The sequence below is a fragment of the Macrobrachium rosenbergii genome, chromosome 58 (genome assembly GCF_040412425.1).
Source record: "Macrobrachium rosenbergii isolate ZJJX-2024 chromosome 58, ASM4041242v1, whole genome shotgun sequence".
NCBI lineage: Eukaryota > Metazoa > Arthropoda > Malacostraca > Decapoda > Palaemonidae > Macrobrachium > Macrobrachium rosenbergii.
Genome location: NC_089798.1, coordinates 1,503,422 through 1,528,421, shown reverse-complemented (window position 1 = coordinate 1,528,421; position 25,000 = coordinate 1,503,422). Strand labels below are relative to the sequence as shown.

Genomic DNA, 25,000 nt, shown 5'->3' with positions numbered 1-25,000 from the left:
ACCTAAATAGCTTAATTTATACTCTATAACTTAATGGGACCTTAGAACGATCTCTTTATTTTTTTATCCGTTTTCAGCTTTTGCTTTATGCTTAAAACGCTGTCCTAGTGATACAATTCCGAAACGATTGCAGTAACATTGTCTGAAACCTGTATCTATTCCAAGTGTTGTGAAATAAGCTCGTGTACCTTAGGCTACTAAATACTGCACTAAGATACAAGGCCGGTCTAATGCATTGAGGGATTAAACGGCCATTTATAGCCCTGCTGCTGACCGGGGGGAACTAAGTCAAACGCAAATTTCTCTTTTTTCCTTCAAATGATTTTATGCTATAACATATTATTGAGACATTGTGCGAAAACAAAAATAAGTTCAAACTGAATCTAGTCATTCAAACAACAGAGTAAAAAAGTAAACAGATAAATGAGTGAATAAGTAAATACAACCAAAGTATGCTATGTTAAATGATATCATTAAAAACCATTACAATTCCCTTTTGGTATCAAATCATGAGTGATAGATTGTTAGATATTTAGGTGACCATATATGTTTGCGTATAATTTTGATTTTTAAGATAATTTTCATTGAAAATTAGGCATTTGTACTTTGAAAACCGTGCTTTCCTAGGAACAAGCCCTTGCGTTGCAGCAGTGAACCATTTATAGTTATTTAATTTCTTTACAAGATGCTTATATACGACACTATAAAAAAACAAATAAAAAAAACGAAACCGACAGGTTCTAACGGATATAAAGTAAGGAATATTGTGAAGACAGGTTAAGAATGATAACGACAGATCGATATGGAACAATTAAGGAATCGCAGAGTTAAACAAGACTTAGTTTAAATAGCCTAAAACGTAGGTGAGGCAAGGTAAAAGTGGTAACAGTAGCAGAACAGTGCAACTGAAGTTACTTCCCAAACCATGGAAAAAGAAAGCCAAGAAGCGCAGGACACTGACTGAAATTAAAAAGAGCTTTGACGAAAAATGAATTGATAGTTGTGGGAAATAATAAAGGAAGAGTAAGAAAAACCAAGCTATGAGAGATTCGCATAGGCTTGTATCAAGGGAAGGAATAGAAGATGATATATGAATAATAAGGAAGTAGAGAATATTAAAATTGAGTGAAGCAAGACAAACGCAGCTTGTTTTTAAGAAAGTGTACAGCAATTAGAGTTAAAGACAGAAAAGTAAAATAGTAGGAATGGAAAAGAATATTAAGATTTTCACAGACCTAAATACACTAGAATTTCCCCATGACAAGTAGGAAATCATGGCATAAAGGATTATATAAAGGGATAACAGAGAGTACCAAACAAAAAATTGAAAGAAGGACGAGATAACAAGTTTTGAAATAAAAAAAAATGTAAAAAAAATCGGAAGATAGAAAATGCAAAAACGCCTAAAAAATAAATACAGAAAAATTAAAAGGAAACTGGAAAATGTAAAGGTTGTTGTGCGAAGCCTAGATTGTAAAATATAATAACTCTTAACAATGAATGGCCTGTTTGTCATAAGACATGCATGATGGGTCACCGTATAAAACTGTTTAATGCCAGTTTGACAAAGAGTGACCTAAAATACCCTAAAAAAAAAATTTTTAAATTATAGGGTAGAAAGAAGTACGAATGAATATAAATGAATGAAGAAGGTAAAACAGTTGTTAATAATGTTATTAACAACGTAGATTACTGAAGCTGACGATAAATAAAACAAGAATTATTTTTGGACCCAAATTGTGCAGTGTAGTGACCTAAAAATTAAAATGAAACTGACATAAATAATATCAAGTTAACCTTGATATTAGTGGTGCCATGTTCCCCATAATAAGGAAAGGTTGAAGCTGACATAAGTAATTATAACTCCTAAAGAAATTCACAATCCGCCTCAAACAACCGCCCCCCCCCACCCCCACAAATGATATGTAGTATTTATAACCAAGAAAGGAAATAAAAAAAAAGGTATTGAAAATTATTAATTAGTATTGGAAAGTATTAATTAACAGAATTAGTACATTGAAAGTCCACATTAAAGTAGTTCATTCAGAACTCAATGTCTACCCAGTTGGAAAGATTAACCAATAAAGATAAGATAGATAATAAAATAGAATCTTCACGACCTCAAGGTATAATTTATAAAGAAGGTAACGGCAAGTGCAATGGTAAACAAATGTAATGATAAGCTTTACCGTTTGATAACATTATTTCAGCTAAATGGATTATGGTGGTTGCAATAGAACAAATTGTGAACTCAATTGTACAACTAAGGAAGGAGCCATCATCAAGGAGCATGGCAAGCAGATGATGTTAGTGACCTAGCCATTGTTAAGATCCAGATCGACTCCATTATCGCATCAGAGAGAGCAGTTAGTCCAGCTGAGCAATCAGATACAGGCAGGATTACAGTGTCCAAGACAGAAATTTGTACGACATGCTCAAGCTGCAGAGGGACATCATAGTAAGTTATGCCAAGGAAAGTAGTAAAGCGATCACTCATACCCTTTATAGGCGTCGCTTTACGCCAACTTTTGGAGTGGCGACCGATGGTAATGTTGAAAGGCTAAAGGAAAGAGGGCAACTTGAAAATTGGGCTTCTGGAGCAGGAACTTGTCTATAATAAAGTAATAGGAAATGTCAATCAAAATCAGAAAATGATCATGAGTGCTGAAAGAATTGCAAATAGTGCCTCCATAATGTTTCATCAGAAATTGCTAGAATCCATCAAACAGAAATGATGGAGCAACCGCTCATAGAAACATAATTTCCCCTTCTGGAATAAGGAATTACTCAATGCAATCATGATGGCAGGTAAAAACTCGTTGTCGCTCTTTTTCTGAGATAACCCTAGTGAAATTGAAGCCATTATTCAGAAATGTGTTGTGAACAATCACTTGAAGCCACTAGTAGAAAATATAGTAGACCATGGTGGCCTGATCACAGTGAAAGTAGCCAATCAAATCATACTAGTGATCCTTTCAACAATCCAGACGTCAACTCATTGATGTCATCTATCCATTCCCAATGGTAGTAGATAATAAGTCCATTGTACTAGAAGGAACAGTTCGACTTTGCCTTGCAGCATGATTTCCGTTCCTAGGTGATCGAAATTCCCGAACATAAAGTTCAGGGAATGTGTCATGCTTAATGATGGTGTATATGTTTGTAACATTGTGAATTTCTATGAACCATTGAGTGCTCTTTTCATTGCCTAGATGATCTTGTAAACAACAAGAATGGTAAGAACCATTGTAAATATATACCGTTTATGAAACTGCCCAAATCATTGATGATGAAATTCTTGTGTTCTCAGCAAAACAGATTGAATGCTAAGATTGGAGTGTAAGTCAAACAAAACAGAAGTAGTTTCTATTAATATACACTTCTGCTTTCATCCAAGTTAGGAATTGGTTATTTTATTATGTTAATTGTATTGCAAAAGCAAACCTACAGCTTCATGACATACAGTCACTTCAGTAAAAGTGTACATCAGTTTGCAAAGATAATGAATTTCAACTTCAGAACTGAATTGAGATATTCACAAAGCTAGAAGAGGTTCATACTTTCTTCATACATATAAGACCGAGATTTCTCCTATCAAGGTCATTCATAAATGTCATTCTTTTGGTACTGTTTGTTTTCATTTCTTTTATAATTGCTGCAAATTTGATACTGAATAAGCTTACCATAATCAAGGACATGATGGACAGAACTTCCTAGAGTGATAGCTGCCACATTGACTTGCACTCCTGAACATTTGATGATTGATTTTTATTTTACAATTCTATGATTGATAAATCAGAGAGTAAAGAAAGTATCGGGAGAGACACTTGCCATAATTTTTCTGCATTTAGTTTGAGTATTTGTTATATAGTTCATGCTTATATTGTTTGTGTTAGCACTAAGGATGCATTAGTAATGTTTCTGCATTATTGTTTATTAATAGAAACATGGAAATTGCATGACTGACTAGTCATTGAGTTGGAGCATTCACTTGCATTGTAGTCAATGCAGGTAGGTGACCGAGTGATGTTATGCAGTGAATAAGTATGAGATTCACTGATCGGGATTATGAAAGAGAGAGAGAGAAAGAGAGAGCGAGAGACGATGTTGATAGTTTAAAAGTGATGAGCCATGATACCAAGTAAATTGAAGTGTAACCAAAACAAACCTCCAAGATGTGGGAAAGGAAGGAGGTTAGAGGAATCAAAAGGTCAGCAAATTGACCTGATTTGTCCTTACAAAAGTGGGAGTTAAGATTGAACCATTAAGAGTAAAGTAGACGTCCTCAAGGAGGCGGAGTTTTATTCAACATAGGTCCAGAGTTCATTCAGGTATTTCCAGATTTTAAACTGTCATCCCCAGGGTCGAATAAACTACTAAACAAGTAAAAAATGTGCCGAAGTTTCTTCGGCGCAATCGAGTTTTCTGTTCATCGTATAATCAAAGCTACAGAAAATAGACCTATCTATCGGTGGTCTCGATATAATGAGGTATGAGCCGCGTTCCACGAAACTCTAACCACGGCCTATATCGTTGCCAGACGCAAGAATATGGCTAAATTTAACCTTAATAAAATCTGTTCATCGGGCTAGAGAGCGCACTTCTGGTATGCTTGATGACTGAGGGGTGGATGAACAACATAACAATCTGCAGCCCTTAGCTCTCTAGTTTTTTAAGATCTGAAGGGTGACAGGACAGACAGGAAAAGTACGGACAGAAAAAGTGTGGACGGACAATAGTTTGCTTTTACAGAAAACTACTAGAAAACCACTCATTTTCTACCTGCCCTTTGACTGACTGACAGGCACTCAGAGATTTTAAAGGGAATGAAATCCTCCAGCATCTCAATTCTTGTTCTGTGATCTAGGATCACTTTTCTCATCAACAGGTACAAAAGGTACTTAAGTACAGGCTGCTTGTATAAGCAGGAGAGCCAGCATGCTGGAAACACTAATTACAAGTCATAATATTATGTCTGTGAAATAAATAAATAAATAAATTCCCACCAACACGAGCTGGAGAGGGACCTGACGCCATCTTGAAGCTGCATTTTTCGTATACAAGAGAAAGAAATTCACTCTTTGTTGGACAGAAAGAGTCCGTTTAATGGAGCAACAACCCAACCAACCAGTACCATAATTGTGTAAACCAGCTATAAACATTGAACAGCAAGGTAATCTGTCGTCATTGCACATGTTGTGTGGCAGTTGGCCTATGATTATGCTTATTCAACTGGAACAACTTACTGCTAAATACTCCCTGAAAGATACCTCATATTTTAAATTTTTGGTCCGGGCTCATATTTGATCTGGACCTCTTAGATGGTTCGGTCAGATTTGTCCTAGTACAGAATAAAAGCATAAAGAAACAATGTAAAACGTCATATGTTTACTGGTATTGATACCGTTATTATTGAATATGCTTCTGAGGACAACTAACAGGAACAACTTAAGTAAACCAAGCATGAACTGGTACTAATTATGAGCTTCCATTTTGACCTTTAACGTGCTTAAATGGCCTCAGATTTGTTCTTACGTTGTGTTTTAAGTAGTGCCTACATACACAGACCGAGACAAAAATATTTTGGTGCTTAATTTGAATTATATGAGCCGTCCTAATTACTACCATTCTAAATGGTAAGGCCCCTTGGAGTTCTGAATGACTATTCAACATGAATAACCTTATGAACGATGGGCAAAATTTTCTTTTTAGCTTTAAGGGTTCATATTTGACATTTGACTCCTTTCTTTGGATGGTATGACAGGTCATTGTTGTTGTTGTGTTTTTGACCAAAACTCTAAAAAAAGCCTACCAATAAAAATTTATTTGACGCGAATAAAATCTGCGGACGTAATTACCAAGCATTCTTAAATAAATGCTGATCTCAGTCCATTCGACAGCTTCACCTGAAAACCTGCAGAAGAGCTCTCAGCCAATCACGAGAGCCCATGCATCATCAACTCCCTTCACAAGCAGAAGAGGGTTGAAAACCGACTCCTGATTGGCTGAGAGACAAACAAACGAATCTGAAATGCGTCGACATTTTTCAAGAAGGTGATAAGATTGCTCTAATAGTTTTATTAACTGTCTTACGATTTAAATAATGTTTGAGCTCTAACAATTGTGATTTATATTTATAATGAAAGACACTTACAGTATATTGTTCATATTTTCATTTTATGAACATTCATGTGCCAAACATTCTAACGGTCGAGAAGTCAAAAGGCTCTTCTTCTCTCTCTCTCTCTCTCTCTCTCTTGTAACAGTTCACTATAATAAAAAAATGTATTTAATGGATTAGCCTATATGTATACAGTTTACCAGAGAGAGAGAGAGAGAGAGAGTCTTCTCCATGTAGAGATTATAAAGAAACAAGTTCCTGTTTTATTGCCCCTTTATTTATTTCAACATTCCTATGTAGTCATTCATTATAAAAAACAATTTCCTGTTCTATTGCACTTATTTCTACATTTCACGAGAGAGGGAGAGGGAGAGAGAGAGAGTTTATTATAAAAAATTTATTTAAAGCATTAGTTCATATACATACAGTTTACGAGAGAGAGAGAGAGAGAGAGAGAGAGAGAGAGAGAGAGAGAGAGAGAGAGAGAGAGAGAGAGAGAGGCAATTTTTTTTTTAGATCACACCACCAATCCTTCATACTGGTCCAGCACTTAAAAAACCCGAGCACTTAAAAAAAACCCTAAACATTCATTTGTATTTATTGCAATGAATAAGATATACGTAATTTTTCTCCCACCACTTTGGAAAACTTATCACAAGAGCAGTTGGAAATGTTTAATTAACTAGTTAAGGTTAGAAATAAAAAAAATCTGCTTCTAAATAAAAAAAAAAAAGCAATCACTTCATCCGGTAGGCCTACCACGACGATAATAGCCTAATTGCAAATGCCCAGAGCTCTGGAAAACTTCAGGCACAACAGCAACGCCGATAGCAACACAATGACATACAATTGGGCTGAAATGAAAGAGAAAGAGTGATACAAAGGCCCAAGACAGAAAAAGAGAGAGAGAGAGAAAATTAATTTATTTAGAAAATATACAAGCGAGTCAGGTTTTGGTAACTTAGGTCTACTGTAAAAAGTGAGTCAGTTGAAATGAGCATCAAAATGACCAAAAATTAAAAGAAAAAAAGTACGACCCTAAAATTAATTTATTTGAAAATCGTACAGGTGAGTCAGGTTCAATTTAACACATAAAAAAATGAGTCAGTAATAAATGGGCATCAAACTGACCAAACATAAGCATTACTGTAAATGAACAAACATTAGTAATGACCATTTTTAACAACGAACGCAATTAAACAAAGTTCTTAAAATTATATGAACCAAATCAATAACTCATTACAAAAGAAATTAATAACATTTGCAAAGCATCATTCGTCCATTGCTTGAAATACCCAGGAAGACGAAACTAATTACGTAAATAAGCAGGCATCATAAATAAAAGACAAGCAGCACAAACATACTAAGGAAACCACCGAAAAAAGTCATGTAAATAAAGATTACAAATATAAATCAGGCAGCATAATACAAAACAAGAACAGTAAAAAAGGAGAAGAGACGAACATGTTATTGAGAGCAAACGTCAGGGTAAGAGTTGCTGAGAACAGTCACCACATGAACGCTCGTCATGATGCCAAGACCGCCACTGGCTGCCAACAGACTCATCAATAGTTACAGATTAATAAGGCGTTTATGAAACGCAGTATTAGACAATTTAGATGAATGCAATATACTCAAAAAACGACCAACAGGCAGAGACAGTTATAACGAAAACAAGTGATTTAAGAACGCTGAAGGAAACCACCTTGCTCAGCCACAGATGAGCAACAACAGTTGAGCTCTCTCTCTCTCTCTCGTCAGTCATACTGTACTGGCGCTATCCATATATACACTTCCAGATTTCAGTCAATGGTCTGCCACTGACAACCTTCGGGCTTTTGGATACCTGTGGAAATACTTCAGTCCCTTTGGAGAATTTTTCCAGGAGGGTGTTTTGATTCACCAGCATGGAAGCCGGTGACATGCACCCTACTAATAGATTGCACATAATTACACGCATGACAACCTCGTCTTTGCAGGACATTCAACCGTGCAAGACAAACCATTACACCAACGGCGGTCAGCACCAGGGATCTTCTACGGCCGCCCATACGTTTTTCATGCGCACAGAAATATTTATTACCATCTGCAGAACACGCTGGACACGTCGTATGCTCGGATGAGGAGGGAAAAGAGGATCAAAGCAAAGTAAAAGATAATACAAACAGATGGGAAAAGGCGGTACCTGTCCGTTAAACTAAATGAAACACAAAAACCGTAGATAAGCAATCTGGGCACTCAGACTTCTACACTTAGGAGTAAAGACTTCTTACACTCAGGTTCTGACACTCAGGGAGTGAAAGACTTCTACACCTCAGGGGTAAAAGACTTTCACACTCAGAGAGTAAAGGACTTTACACTCAGGAGTAAAAGGTAACCAAACGAAAATCTGGAGAACCATCTAGATTAAAACTGCACTCTGAGGTATTTTGTGAATAATATACCCTCTTTTTTGTGAATTACACTTTGTCTCAAAATGGGCTTGATAAGTTTATGTGATCATGTCATGAAATGAACTTTTACTCTGTATTAAATCACCACATTGTTACACTGATAGTGTAATGCACCAAAAGTTACTAAAAACATATTGGTTTTGAGTTATGGATAGTTTTGAAGCAAGAATTCCTACAAAATGCAGTACTTGGCAATATATTGTTGCCACAAGTCCCTTGATTACACAACCGCAGTTATAATATATACATCCATATATATATATATATATATATATATATATATATATATATATATATATATATATATATATATATATATATATGTGTGTGTGTGTGTGTGTGTGTGTGTGTGTGTGTGTGTGTGTGTGTTACACAGACATACGCATATGGCAGTGTAATATGTTCGTTGTCCCGTAATTGCGCATGTTGCTGCGCGCCGCGACTCGGGAGCCCGGGAAATTTCAATGTTGTGCTATGCAGTGTAGATAAGGTGTTGTGTGATGTAACGCTGTTTTAATTGTGGCCTCTAAGCAGTAATTAATCGTTATCAGGAATATAATATCTACACTATAAAAATATTTTCATTGCCATGTCATCGTGAGAAATTACTCTGACAACGATATTTTCAATATTTTGTGTATTCACTTGTTTCCATATTATCCATCTCTTTCTATAGAGTTATTAGTAGCTTATGTCAGTGAAATCTTCCCACCTGCCCAGTTAAGGCGCTGTCACACTAACAATATTTCCGTTGACTTTTGAATTTGACGTCAACTTTTAATGTTTTGACGACGACTTTTTAGTGTCGTCGTCACGAATTTTGAAAGCGATAACGATCGAATTCAACCCACCTCTCTCTCTACCCTACTCTACCGTCGACTTTATCGTTTGTTTACATCTGGGAGGGAGGGAGGGCGCGCATTTCAAGGTCATCAGAGCAGTTTTTGGTAGAAGATTTGAGGGGGGAGACGGTGCTTATGGGACCGCAAGCATGATAGTTCTATGAAAAAAGGTCTCAAGATGAAGAATTATGAAGAAATCACCATGCGACTCGGGAAAAGTTTCCGGAACTTGCTGACCTTCATACAGGTAAGTCTGCTACTACTCTATATCTGGAATATCAGATTGTCTTATAGCCTAGGTCTACTCTCGTTATGCTATCATGTGTGCATTATCAAATTACATAAACACAAATCTGTGATATTTTAGTGCTTCTCTAGCTTCATTTAGGCTAGTAGCTATACTAGGCAACAGAACCTGACTGGGTTGGCTACAGAACCTGACTCTGGCTAGGCTACACAACCTGACTCTGGCTAGGCTGACTCTGGCTAGGCTACACAGAACCTGACTCTGGTTAGGCTACAGAACCTGACTCTGGCTAGGCTACAGAACCTGACTCTGGCTAGGCTACAGAACCTGACTCTGGCTAGGCTACAGAACCTGACTCTGGCTAGGCTACAGAACCTGACTCTGGCTAGGCTACAGAACCTGACTGCTAGGCTGGAAGGCTACAGAACCCTGACTCAGGTTGTGTAAATAAAGTTAGGACTATTCTATTTTTCAGCTGTGCTATGCCTAGACCTATAGGCTGGTCTAGAAGTAAGCTATTCCTAGCCTAGTTTGAACTACTGCCGACTGTATACTAATTAGCCTAGAGAGCTTGGGTCATCCTAACCTAATTTTTCACACTTCACCTAAGATTTTAAACGTGTAGGCAAGTCTGCAACCCATGCCCTGAAAGAGGACATCATGCTAACCTAGCATGAAACATTTAATATATCTAAATAATTTCTGTAAAGATATTTAGTTCATTAGTTAATAATTTTTATATCAAGCTAAATATATGTTTTTCCCCTTTCAGATCAAGTGCGGGCAAAATTTAGTAATTTGAAGGGATACTTCATCCATGAATATAAAAATTCAGGCTGCTCCAAGTGGTTCATGGTAAACCAAGCTCCAAGTGGGAATTGTTTGATTTGATGTCTTTTACATGATACAGTGGCTTCACAACCTACATATTCCAGTGACATTAATGAACAAGTAAGAGTATATACATATGTGTATTACATTATTTACATAGCAGTTTAATAATAGGTATAATTACTTGGCATTTAAGAATCAAATTTGCACAATAAACCTGCTGTAGGCCCAGGTAAGCAAAAGTGTAAGGTTAGGTCAGTAAGGTCAATAGAAAAATCTAATATTTTTAGTTAAGTAAAGGGAATTATGCTTGCCCTTCCATAATCTTAAATTATCAGAATTACTAATGCATCATTACCTAAAACTGATCCATACAGCAGTTTATGTTATCAACATATTCATAATAGAGTAATATATATTTTTTTTTTATTTACAGGTAAATCCTATAGATAATCCTCTAGTTATTGAGGTTACTCAAAACACTTTTGATGAATTTCAAATTGGAGAGTCAAGTACGGGTTCTTCAACTCAACCTGTGTCCCCAGCTTTGACCTTTCTAATGGAAGTTCTGATTGGTCTGTTGCACCAGCAACTTCCGCAACTTCATCTCTACAGAACCAAAAAGCAAGTAACAGTAGTAAGAAGGAAGCTACAAAATTCATTTGAGGAAGAATGCTTGCAAACCCTCAAAGAATTGGGCAACACCAGTATGCCTAACGACCTAGGTTTCAGTGTGGAAAAACAGTTGAGGTTTGGATAAGGTCCCTACTAGTAAATGGACAAAAGGTTGCAGCAGCTAGGATTTCCCAAGTCGTCCTGGAAACTGAGCGGGAATATGGCTTACCTGATGATAAAGTAGGTTAACAGTAGTTATCAATTTGGTGCTAAATTCTGTCAGTATTTAATCTCTGGTGGTAATTTGAATTTCAAATACATGATCTGTAAGACCTCAGGCTTTCTAGTCTAATCAAGTTCCTGTAGCTGTAAACATTTTGTATACAATAAAGTTCAGTCTAATCAAGATTGATGTCATGCAGCTTTAAACATTTTCTATGTAATAAAGTTGATTAAAGCAATTTCAGGGTTTGTTTCTCCAGGTATCGCAGGGTACATATTTAAATTCCACATCACTCTTCATAACTTTCTTATAAGTACTGAGGAGTAAATAATAGCAATTGAACAAATAATGAATTTTATTTTAAGATTACTGTATATACAAATGCAAATATTCGAAGGCATATGGGAGAAAATGTCCACTAGTGCATATAGGCTCGTTCATCTTGGAGTGGTACTGCCCCTTCATTATTAAAGTAATAATCCATTAATGTGTTCTACATTTTGGGCATCACTGGTACTACGTCCGCCATGTCCAGGACTACTATCCAAACCACTGTTTGATAAACCTCTCTTATTTCAGGGTGCATACAAATTCTTAGATTGTGCACGGATAGAATTATGTAAAACCACTGTAGCAAACAAAATGTCCTTTACATTGTTTGGACAAGTTTGATAGGTTTGATAACACCTTAAATACTACTGAATGATACCAAAGGCATTTTCTGATATGCGCCTTGCTCTTGACAACCTATAATTGAATATAGTTTTACTTTGTTTAATTCCTTCCTGGGAAAGGTTTCATCAAATAGGGCTTAATTGGGAATGCCTCATCACCAACAATGACATATGGGCTTTGCTTATCAGTGAAAGGTAAGCAACATGATGATGGGATATTTAAAACTTCACTATCTATTGCTTCCTTTAGCTACACCTATCCCAAAACCCCACCGTCGCTGGCTCTTCCATTAGCACCCATATTTACATACAGGAACTTGTAAGATGCATCAATCTAATGCCATCATGATCATACTAAATGACCTTTATAATCATGGAAACCAGCACCAGAATGTGGGGGCTTTGCATTTAGCACCCTTTTCCCATCTAGTGCCCCTATGCAATTTGGAAAATTCCATTGCTGGAAATAATGCAGAGCAATTTCATTCCATTCCTCAGGAGTTGATGGAAGTTTTAAATATTCTGTTTTCATTATGTTGTATATGGCTCTGCATGTCTCTGGTATGAGGGATGAAACCAGATTATGGCTAATCCGAAATTGATACCCAAGGGAAACTTGTGATTCTCCTGAAATGAGAGAAAATTCCCTTAGTAATAGTATAAATATATATATTCCTAATGTACATACTGTAAACCTTGCATTTTTGCCTTGACATATTGTACTACAGCTTATCTGGAATTATCAGTTAATTAATAACCATACTGTCATCAACTATAAAGTTTAAAATATAATAGTGCAACCACAAAATTTACTTTTTTTATTATAAATTGTGTAAACACGCAATTATTTTTAATTATGTTACCCAATTAATAGACAGTATAGCTAGGTTAGGTTAGGTGGTTGTTTGAGATTGGTAATACTTTACTAACTCAGCCTAGGCTACTTTGATGCCTGCCATTAGGTTGCAGTCTAGTCTGGGTAGCCTTATGTACAATTTTATCGAATACCTTAATCTTAATCTTGGCCTTGGCTAACTTATGCCAAGACCAAATTTGTCCTTTCCTCCCCTGAAAATCCAAAAATGTACACCAGCCTAGACTAAACTCTTCCTCCTCATGACTTTTTTCCTACAGGAATCTATCAAACATGAATAGCAACTCAAAAACGAACAGTGTACAGATACAAAATGATCAGCATCTTTCATGCATAACCTAATTAATACACCAAGCCTAGGATATATTAGCCTAGTCTAGGCATAAACAATTCAAGTAACATAGCCTACCTGTTGCTAAATAACGAAGAGTGAGGGTCAATCGCTGTGCAGCAGACACAGCTTTCCTCATTTTAGTATCAGCTTTTCAATGTGAGTGTCACCAGGTTTAACAGATGAGCGAACTGTTCTTTCGTCAATCTAATCCAGTTCTTCATGGCGGACGGCGTCGACCCTGACGAAGAGGTGGGTGGCGGATGACAATTCTGGCGGTGTGAAGGTGGCCGACCTCTCGTGCACGTGCGCTGCAAGGGGCGAACTTGCCGCCACGTCGGAGTCTCTGCAGTGATGGGATGTGGCGATCTTCTGTCACAAGTTCGCCCGGGACCAAGAGGGCTCACCGTAGGTTTTTTCGGCCGCGGATGGGGTGCTGTCGGCTCTGGGGGTGGTTCTCAAACCGAGGAGGACCCACGGCAGCTGATGTTTCCAGTCCTCGGCGGTGCAGCGGGCCATGAGGGACGCCTTCAGGGATCTGTGGAACTGCTCGACCAGGCCGTTGGCAGCCGGGTTGTATGCGTGGTGGTGTGGTGCGTGGTCCCCAGCAGCTGAGCCAGGCGGACCACACCGGACAGGTTGTGATGTGGTCCGGACGCTGAAGTGGCTAACCCAACTGGAAAGCAGGGCCTCGGCACACGCGCTGGCAGTGGCTTCTTGCATAGGTGTGGCTGGCGGGCCACCTTGTCAAGCGGTCTACCACCGTCTGAGGTATCTGGACCCGCCTGACGGGGAAGGGGGCCGATGACGTCGACATGAATGTGGCGAAGCGGCGCTCTGGCTGCGCGGAACCGCATACCCGTACTGCGTGTGACGACCCACCTTGCTGGTTTGGCACTGCAGGCACTGTTTCGTTTCCAGGACGTGGCGCCCTTCTGCACCCTGCGTGCCAAACACTTTTTGAGAGCAACTTGGCCATGGTTCTGCCAGAGGATGTGAGAGGCCGTGGAATTATGTCAAATACCTGGCGGCGCGTGGAGGGCTGGAACCAAGGGGGCGGGGCTGACCCGTACTGATGTCGCAGAGGACACTTGGGCCTCCGGGGCGAGGTCACGTCCCGCCACTTAAGGGACGTGATGGCGGTGCGGTAGGCCGGGGTTTCTGGGTCAGCGGCCTGTTCTCTGGCGAGGTCTTGGTAGTTTACTCCGAGCTGCACTGTGTTCAACTCGACTCTGGAGAGGGCGTCTGCCACAGGATTTTGCTGCTGGGGAGGTACATGATGGAGCAGGTGAATTGGCTATGGCTGAGAGGTGGCGGTGCTGCCTGGAAGACCATGCGTCCCTTGCTTGGTGAAGGCGTGAACCAATGGCTGGTGTGGAAGGGCGTCCTCCAGGAGGAACTTGAAGTGCCGGATCGCGCAGTACATCGCGCAGAGTTCCCTGTCGAAGGTGCTGTAGCGGGTTTCTGCAGGATTGAATTTCTTGCTGAAGAAGGCGACGGGCTGGGCGGCGCCGTTGATGACCTGCTGTAGGACAGCACCACATGCGATGTTACTGGCATCCGTTGTTAGCTGGAGAGGTGCCTTGGGATCCAGTATATACATATATATACTGTATATATATATATATATATATATATATATATATATATATATATATATATATATATATATATATATATATATATATATATATATTACATAGACATATATTTGATTATAGCAATATATATATATATATATATATATATATATATATATATATATATATATATATATATATATATATATATATATATATATTACATAGACATATATGCATATAGCAATATATATATACTTTTGATTTTAAAGTGCAATAAAAATAATAAATTGATAAACTAAACTTTTAAAATCATTGACCTTATGATTTTATATGTATGCTATAACTACACATAATGGTGCAATGGATTAATATATTAATCATATAATTAATATACACGGGTATATATTATCGTATAGAATACCCTGCAAAAGGGTATTCTTTACCTGCAATACACCCTAAAGTAAGGTATCTCATATATGTTATACCCTTTGATAAAGGGTATATTGTAAAGGGTATATTATAGTTCTTATATACCCCGATAGGGTATGCTATTTTAACCACTAGAAATACCCTTTTTCTACCCCTTTTATACCCTTAATTTTTTAGAGTGTAAGGGGTGAGGGTAATGAAGATAACAAGTTCTGCATTTTAAACTGACTGAGATATTCAGACTATTAGCAGCACTGCACATTGAATAAATAACATCTTAACGTATATTAATTTTCAGGTCAAAACCTTGAGCCGAGTAGGTATTATAACGTGTATTCTGTCAGACGAAAAAAAAAAAGAAACGTTTAATCAGCAATTAATGGAACGGAATAGAATATAAAATTTGAGGCAAAGACTAGCTCATTGACCTATAAGGCCATTCACGCTGCAAGGGAAATTAAGAGTAAAAAGGTTTTGAAGGTGAAACAGGAAGAAAACCTTGCAGTTGCATTGTGAAGCAAGTGTTAGGAGAGGGTGGAAAGTAGGATGGGAGAAAGAGAATGTGAACGAAGCATCAGCAATTGATGGAGAGGAATGGATGATTAGCATAACGTTATTAGAAATACTAATTAAGACAAGGGCAAAGGAGAGACAGCGAGTAGATTGTGGCACAGTTAAGTGTTACGTGGGAAGTAGGAAAGAGCATCCATAAAATAAACCATTTGACGAGTAAGCGTGAGAGTTTATTACGTATCATACTTTTTCCCTCTGGTGTATCGAACATTTTATTACATGTATCGGTTTGAATAGCACGGCTATTGTGCTCATGAATATGCTGTAGTTTGTCTGACATTTTCAGATCTTGTGAGGGAAGGAACCTCATATGACTGTAAGACTTCTGATTATGTTTTTATTCTTTTATTTATCATCTGAATGTTTCCGGTTTCATTCTTTTCTTCTGATTTTCATTTCTGTTTGAATTACATCTTTCTCTTTAAGAGCAAGAGAGTTCCATGGCTATGGGATTTAGGTGCTCTTTGACTGTACTATTATTGTGCTTTCAAGATTTTTACTCTTAAAATTTTGATAATGAAACACTGACAAAATAGATAATAATTCATTTTTATACATTTTCCCTATATCCATCACGATCTGTATCGAGATTTCCATTAGCACCTTGGGATGCAGCTTCTCTGTGACTTAACATATATTTCTCATACACCGGGTCTATAAATCCTGGCCAGTTACACTCTTGCACTGAGAGAGAACGTATTAGTCCCAGTAGCTTTGACATTTCATGAGATGCAATTTCCAAGGATTGTTATTTTTATTCAAATTCATGAGATTACTTGGCCTTTTGTTTCATATATTCTGTGACATTGGGATAGCGTTTCCAGACAGTCTTTTTGTTCTCCAGTGTCACAGTCCTCTTTGCATTTCTCATTTATGACAGATTTATTAACTCCCGCCTACGTTCCCACCCCGCGGAAATATTTATTTTCAAAAGGGTTGTGTGAAACGGTGCGAGTGGTATTCCTATAAATAAACAATAAAGTCTATTAGTTAAGAAACCAAACACGAATATTGTAAAATGGTTAAAAGAACAAACTTATTTTTAGAGTTAACAAGCATTTCGTAGGGCTGGACCTTCACAAATCCCAATGAGGATTGATTTGAATATTGTTTAACCCTTTACTTATTCAGAACATGTCATTGCAACGTAAGTAATTTCTTATAGGCATACCATATAACTTATGCAAGCAGTCTTACATACAGTTACGATCTTTATTGTTTCTCCTCCAAGTGAAATGAAATCATTTAGCAATTTCGTTGAATTTTAGCCAAACTATAAAAAAATCATGAACCGAATTGAAAAAATGAAATCATATGTCTCTTCTTTTGCTCTCCTTTGTATTTTACCGGACAAATAAGAGCACACATAAAAGGAGGAAAAGAACGAAAAATAAATTTAATGATTTCGTAGTTGTTGACGATTTGGTTTTATTGAAGAATAAATCCTGGGTTGCTTCAGGATGAAAATGACGGAGATTGAGATTTTTTTTTTTGCTTTGAGCACCGCTGATGCCAAAATCAGGTTAAATTTTATATTTATATTATTCTCACCCCGTAACGATTGCAACGATATCGTAGTTTCCTGTCTCGAATTTATGCCTTAAAATCATAGTTTTCTCCTTCCGTTGATTATTGTTGGGTCACTTTTAACGCAGGATCACAGAGTATGTCTTTATGACGTAGACGCATCGAGACGGTTCAAAGAATATTTCTTTTTTATGTTTTAACGAACATACAGCTATACGGATACTAGCTTTTATAAAGCAGGGAAATTATCTTTGTTATTACTTATTATTATTTTTGCAGTGTGCTCTGTAAATAAAACCTTTTATTTTTATTTTCAGTAGTTTTATCTGGGTTTCACAATTGTGACTAGGCTATACTATGACTGATAGGATTTCATAAAAGACTAGCCTAATTCGCCTTAAGTAATTGCTAAACGACTAATAATTTGTCTAGGTGCAAGTGATTGTGGCTATGCTATACTTTTGTTGAGGTATTCTGTAATTAGCGTAGCCTAATTACATTTAACGTCTTGGGAGACCAATAATTTTAGATCTAGGTGTGAGTGATTCTACCTAGAGTCGTTTTAATGCTGTCTTGATAAAGCTCACATCTGATTTACATCATTTCTTTCTTCCTACAATACTTTTTATAGAGCTATTTTCTAATGATGTTAGTCTAACCTCATTATTTAAGTATAATGCCTATTGTTTTTCCTTTTTGTAACACATCTGGAGTTCAACTTACAATGGGTGGCACTGAACTAAATAATCGCCGAGGAGCCTTTCAATTAGGGTAGAACAATTCCAATTAAGTAAACTGGCAGATGTAACTGAGACTGAATACGATGTTCTCTTACTGGAGCAAATAATTAACTAAATAGAAAAAGCCTTCCAACCACAAAGGATTTTGAGTCTCTCCTTCTCTGACTTCACTGGATCTGATTATGATGCGGATTTGATACTTGGCAATTACTGCTTTGGTAATCAGAATGGAGATAGCCAATTTGAAAGAGAAGAGGAAGTACTTGCAGATCAAGCCATACCACCCTTTTCTACCTCTAATGAAAATCCAATCAGTCCAATTGTATTTACAAACGATAAAAATTGACTTTATCTTTAAATAACATCTGCGGACCTCTTGTCTGTTTAATTTTAAAGGATTTTTTAAGAATGCGCTGAAGGCATACCTCACCTAACAAATACTCAATGCTCTATTTGGCCAGAGAGCTATTTAACGAATGAAGACTTTAATTTAGTATGACAAATTAACATAAGCAGTGAAAACTACGATGCTATGTATGATATTTAGACTGGATATTATGATCAGAAAAGGAAAGATAGATCAGAGATGTAGAGCCTTATAAGTATCACCACAAATAAACCCATAATATCTCGACTGAAAGTAAATGTTGTGAGTCCTGTAAATTCTAATGCTATGCTTCCATGAAATAAAACTGGCTTACCCTTATATATATATATATATATATATATATATATATATATATATATATATATATATATATATATATATGTGTGTGTGTGTGTGTGTGTGTGTGTGTGTGTGTGAGAAAACACAATTGATTTTGCTAAATAACACAAGAAATCGTGACAGGTGGAACTCTGTTGCATTTGTCCATCAAGAGTTGTGAATAAACATAACTTTTCTTTTTGTTCGATATTTGAATCGACAGGAATTCTGGAACGTATTAAATGCTTAAACAAAAGCTAATGCCGTATCCTTGAAAGTGAAGGGCATTTGGGGAAAAATATATTCTATCAGTTTTTCCAGTGAAAAATTTTGCACTATACCAATTCGACTGACATGAAAAGGAAAGACAACAAATCCAGTATTTGGCACGCTGTGACTAGAAATTATACAAACAAAATTGTTAAAAAAGCCAGCAAATGAAGTTCAAGGAACGGAAATGAAAAACAGGTCATTCCTGAAATTGGATCATCCGTCTTCACAGGTCAAAATCTTTTTGCCAAGTGCTCTTTCTAAAAAGTGTTCGAGAGGAGGAAAATTGGGAATCCTTGAGCTTAGCGGTAAAAACGTTCGCTAATCGTTTGGAAATGTTGATTAATGGATGCTCTGGCCAAACCTTTGGAAAACTCATTTTTAAATGGCGAGGTTTCAGGAGGAGAGAGAACTATGTCTATTGTTAGTCGGGGATGTTAACTGGGAGCTTTCTCTTCTCTACTTTGTCACATTCTCTGCACTTACTTACACGAACACCCATATTCACTAAAGTACAATTTTGAGATGAAAGGCTTTGAAGACAGTGAAATAAATATATCATACGTTTTGTGCAGAATATTTTTATCATTTGCATATCTAAGATTTGACTTTTATATATTTAAAGTTTGATGAGTAACCCTGTAATTATGTTTATATTCTTTCCCTGCTACTTGTAACAGAGAGAGAGAGAGAGAGAGAGAGAGAGAGAGAGAGAGAGAGAGAGAGAGAGGGAGAGAGAGAGAGGGAGAGAGAGACTCAGTGCGAACATGCATTGGCCAAAGGGAAACATTCTTTACTGGCAGTAAAAGATTTCTGGCAAAGATAAAACAAAGAAAGAATATTTCAAATCCTAAAACTGCAAAAACACTGTTGGAAAAGACTTTTTGTGTCTAGTAATGTTCGTGTTATCAAAAGAAAAAACTGACGGTCAGTGTATTTTTTCTAACGAAGTCCCACACTGAGATTCACTATTTATAAAATAAGAATATTTCCTAATATAGCCTTCACTGAATTACCCTATTTCCCTTTTTTATATTAATAATAAATATTCTGAAGGAAAGGAAAAAAAAACATACCCATGGTTAAATTCTCATAGGGCTACTCATAGTATTTTTAAGATACAATCTAAAAAAATGCCAATGATCATTTATGGAGTTCTACAAAAGTTCAGCATATCACCACTAGCCTATTACGTAGTGCAGAACGCTGGACTTCATCGGAGACGAAGAAAATAAAAATAAAGGCAAGGCTCAACGTCTGGTAGTAGTTAACTAAATTGTTACCAAACTTTAGAGACCGAACCAGCTTTTGTCGAAGGTAATCCAAATAAAAGAATAAGCTGGTAGCAAATAAGAAAATGCAAACTATTCTGTAGAATTTATGATATTCAACAATCAAATTGTGATACTGGAAATCAAGAGCATACTGTATTTGTTAGAATGAATATTTATCCGTACAGAGGTAAATGATAAATACTAAAAAAATGTTAAATATCCAAATTAACAAAAACTTCGGAAAGAAACAATGAGTAAAATGAAGCTATGATTTGAACATTTCGTTCACAGAAATATCAAATCCTTAATAGATAGCCCAACTGAGTATCATAAAAAGCAACTTTTTCCGACCAGTGATGTCAACAGAGAAGAAAGGTCCTCCTCGCTATTCCTCCAATAATTTGGGCAATGAGTTCCACGTTATAAGTTACTACACCTCGTCTTGAAGATGAATGTAGCTATTATAAGTGAATTAGAAACTTCTCTCGAAACATTTCTCATAATTTTTCTGGTCATATTTCACAAAGTAGGTATCTTATTAAAGTTGTACTGAGAAGGCCAACTTTCTTCTTACGCAGAAGTTGGTCTTGATCACAGGCCATTACGTTTTGAATTTATTTTGTACGTAGCTGTTGATATGCAGCAGGTTCTTAAGTTTAACCTTAGAATTGTGTGTGTGTGGATAGTATGTATGTATACACACACACAGCTTTGCACACACACACACACACACACACACACACACATATATATATATATATATATATATATATATATATATATAATATAATATATATATATATAAATAAAAGAAAAATAAAATTATATATGCATAAATAAAAAATGAATTACTAGAAAATTTTATGGACAGCATGGAAAATTTTCAGAGATACTTGGAGAATATTTCATTAAATCATCAAAATATGGCAACAGCTGTTGACCAAATATATAGTCTGCATACGATTACGTTGCTGTTTTTTCTTCTTTTAAATGGAATGGAGAAAAGTAGATTTCTCAATTAAATAGTTCCTCACGTCTGGATTTCAAACGATGAACCTAGCAACATCAGCTGAATTCAGGGGAGGAGCAAAACTTGTTGAGCTCAATATTTTTTCTCTTAAGCCAATAAACCTTAACTTTTTGCATTGGTCTGAAAGAAACAACTTTGCAGGAGTATTTATTTGGGAATGAAAAATAATGATTTAGATATTACAGATCACAAATCCTTATATTTTAATGTCTTAGGGAGGGCCTACTGTTCTTTCTGTATTCCTTATAGCGTTGGAAAATCTTATTGATTTAATGGTTGATAACCAACATAAAAACTAGACAATGTGGTGCTATCAGAAAAATGTTTTACTTCGAGTAAACTAAAGGCACTGAAACATATAATACCGAAAACTGTTAAAATCTGAGTTTAGTTGATTCTAAGTATTTTGAAATTTTGCTGTGAATACCTGTATTGTGTTATCAGCCTTATCTGCATGAGTTGAGTGTTTTAGGCCCTAAAGCAATAGCTGGACTTATAAAGTGCCAGGTTTATGTCTGTGCTATATATACTGTAGGCTGTCAACCACATCATAATGGTTAACCATTTTTTTTGTTAATGTTACTCTTGTGTGTTTATTAGATTATATCTATCTTTTCATTCAAATTAAAATTGAGCTTGAACACTTTACTCATAGAGAGTCCTATTACAGGCCAGTATTTCCAATATTGATTTTATCATAACCTCTATATGTTAGAAAAGGTGATAAAGATAAACTGCTCATATCATACAGGAAAAAATGGGTTGCATTAAATGGAAAATACTGTTATACATTGCTACACGCTACGTCAATATTAATATTTATATGTTGCGAAAATTTCCCTTTCGCCTGTCAGAAGTAAAATCATTGCTACCAAACATTTCACAGAGAGATACAGATCTTAGTTAGTTACCTACATTTCAGTCTGATAAATGCTTATTTTCCCTCTCAACCCAACACAGCGCCTGGATTCTCTAAGCTATCAGACGTGAAAAAGAGAGAAATGGGAAAGGGGTTTGCATCCCTGACAAATTATACATTAAGATTAAATTCCATTAACAACTGATGTTGTTTTGAAAATAGATGCAGTTATTATAAAGGTATATATATAGGTTTGATATAACCTATATATATATATATATATATATATATATATATAGATATATATGATATATAATATTATATACATGCACACACACACACACACATGGCACACAAAATATAGTATATATATATTGTATATATATATATATATATAATATATAAAACCTTATATATATATATATATATACGCACTTATGTTTTATAGAAAATCGTCTGAAGAAAAATTAATATAAGAATCTTCCGGTCGTTTTTTTCGTTTATCGGAGCTCTTTATAACCTTCTGGCATCAGGATTCTTTAGATTATGCTGTACAGTAAAGTTTAAGTGAGTGTCATTTTGGTCAGTTGACTCAACCTGACAATGGTGACATGAAGCTACATAGCTCTTAATATCTTTACTAAGGCCTGGCCAATAGTCTTCATCATTCTTTTGTATGTCTTGTTGACCCTGAAGTGGGATTCTGCAGAATGAGCGAGGTCTAACAAGGACTGTCTTAGAGGTTGAGGAATGACTATTTGGTGGCAATCCTCCAAGTGCATGGTTAGAATTCAATTTGTGGTGACCTGAAATGCCTGAATGATAGAAAAATATTTTCACATAGAAATATGGCAATTTAGGATTTTCATCTGGAATTCTCACCTTTTTCCAAAGTTCTCTAAGGCTGTCCTCTTTCTGTAGCTCAGTAAACTCTTTCTTACCTAATTTACTAAGTCTAAGGCCTCCATAAGTTCTCCCAGAAGTTTTACTCTCATTTTCAAAACCTGTCCTGCCTGAGGTATTCCTAGTCACAACCTTTGTTACAGCTGGTGGAGATTCTATGGACTTACATTCTTCTTGGATTACAGATCAAATTACCCAGGATCTGAAATAAAAAATTAGTTTTCACCTGTGACCCTGCTAGATCATTGCCCAAGATCAGCTTTACTGGAGACACGGCAAGGCTTGCTCTAACACAGCTACTTTAGCCTTTCCCCTGTAAAGTAAGGACTAACAATTTCCACTTCAGCAAGAGGCAGAGTCCTGGAAGAGGTTAAATCTGAAATGGTTATAAATTCCTTAGTATAAGTTAAATTCTTCAAACTTAAGTCTGCCAATATAGACTGAGAGGAACCAGAGTCTCTGAGGCACTTCATTGAAAGTACCATTTACAGTAACATCACAAATAAATCCTTCAAACGGCTGCAACCCTTCCATGGAGTAGTCACATGGCATGTGCCTGATTGGGCATTTTTACATTCTTTGCTTTTGAAGTTTTTGCACTGGGAAGTGGACAATTTTTGTGGAGTGTGGCCCTCTTTCTTGCATTAGTACAGGATACCTGGGAAGATTTGGGAAAAGGAAGGAAATGATTTGTTAGTTTGACCCTTTTGTGACGTATGGATTAAGTGGTAATCATCAACGAGACTAGCTGCTCTCACCAGTGTTTCACCTTTAAAATGAATGAAGGTTGAGACATAATTGGGCACTTTCCTCAAAAATTCTTCTAAGAAGAATCAAATTCTTAAATGATTCAGAGATTATCACTTACCTGCATTTTCTAACCACTTATTCAACTGCCTATTTTTGACACTACAAAATTCTACAAAGTTTGATTGAAAGTTTTAACAGAATTTCTAAAAAATTGTCTATACCTCTTCATGGTAATGGAGTACGCATCCAAGATAGTTTTCTTTAACACTGTATAGTCTTTTTCACTCACTAGTTGTGAAGCAAAAATGCAGCTTTACCCTTCACTTTTATTCCTGATGAGCAAAGACCAGAATTCTACAGGCCATTTTAAGGTTTCTGCGATTTGTTCAAAGTTCTGGAAGAAAACCTCGGATCTTTTTCTCGAAATCAGGTACAAGCTTACTTGCTTTAAAAACTTCAAACGTAGCAGGAGTGTGGCTTCCTTTCTGTTACTTGAAGAAAGATCCTGGAGTTCTTTCTGGTGTCTTATCTCCGCTTCTCGTTCCTTCTCTTGCTTCTCTCTCGCTTCTCGTTCCTTCTCTCTCTCGCTTCTGCTTCTCTTCTTTTCTAGATAGAGCTCCTGTTCGGTCGTTTCTTCTTTTCCTCTCCTAGCTGCAATTGAAGAAGCCGCATTTTTCTAATTTTGTGTCTACTGGAACAGGCGGAAGTACTCCTGCTGTACTTTGAGTGCTTGTGCTTCTCATCATCTGCAATAATCCCTTGGTGATTAAATAATCACAAAAATATCACCAGTACTTAGCCTTCACATAAGTAGGATCAACCACAATGTCACATTTTGTTGCAAGGTCCTGCAGACCCTGTTTAGCAGTATACCTGAGCAGACAACTTCTTTGGGGTTTCCAACAAAGCTATCTAGATCTGAGGCATTTTTTGAACAAGGTTAATTACTCACTACACAACACTTATGCAAATACAACAACCTACCTTCCTAACAATGAATGGCTTGACTAAACGCGAATACATTAACTTAAACGCGAATACATCAACTTAAAAGGTAATCATTCTAAACAGTATTCGTATTTATAAAATAAAGTTATCAGTAGCTACACATACATTGCTCCTAAGATTACATTGCACGTAAACAA

At 36.5% G+C, this 25,000-nt stretch overlaps 1 protein-coding gene and 1 long non-coding RNA gene across 4 annotated transcripts in view; both read left to right on the top strand.

The window, feature by feature from the left end:
* LOC136837198 (putative neural-cadherin 2) overlaps positions 1-25,000 on the top strand; it is a 1,292,835-nt gene that overhangs the window by 1,085,585 nt on the left and 182,250 nt on the right. The gene's annotated exons all lie outside the window — the stretch shown is intronic.
* On the top strand, positions 9,039-11,570 carry LOC136837218 (uncharacterized). Its single transcript, XR_010852634.1, has 3 exons — positions 9,039-9,663; positions 10,436-10,614; positions 10,931-11,570. It is a non-coding gene; the product is annotated as an uncharacterized lncRNA (long non-coding RNA).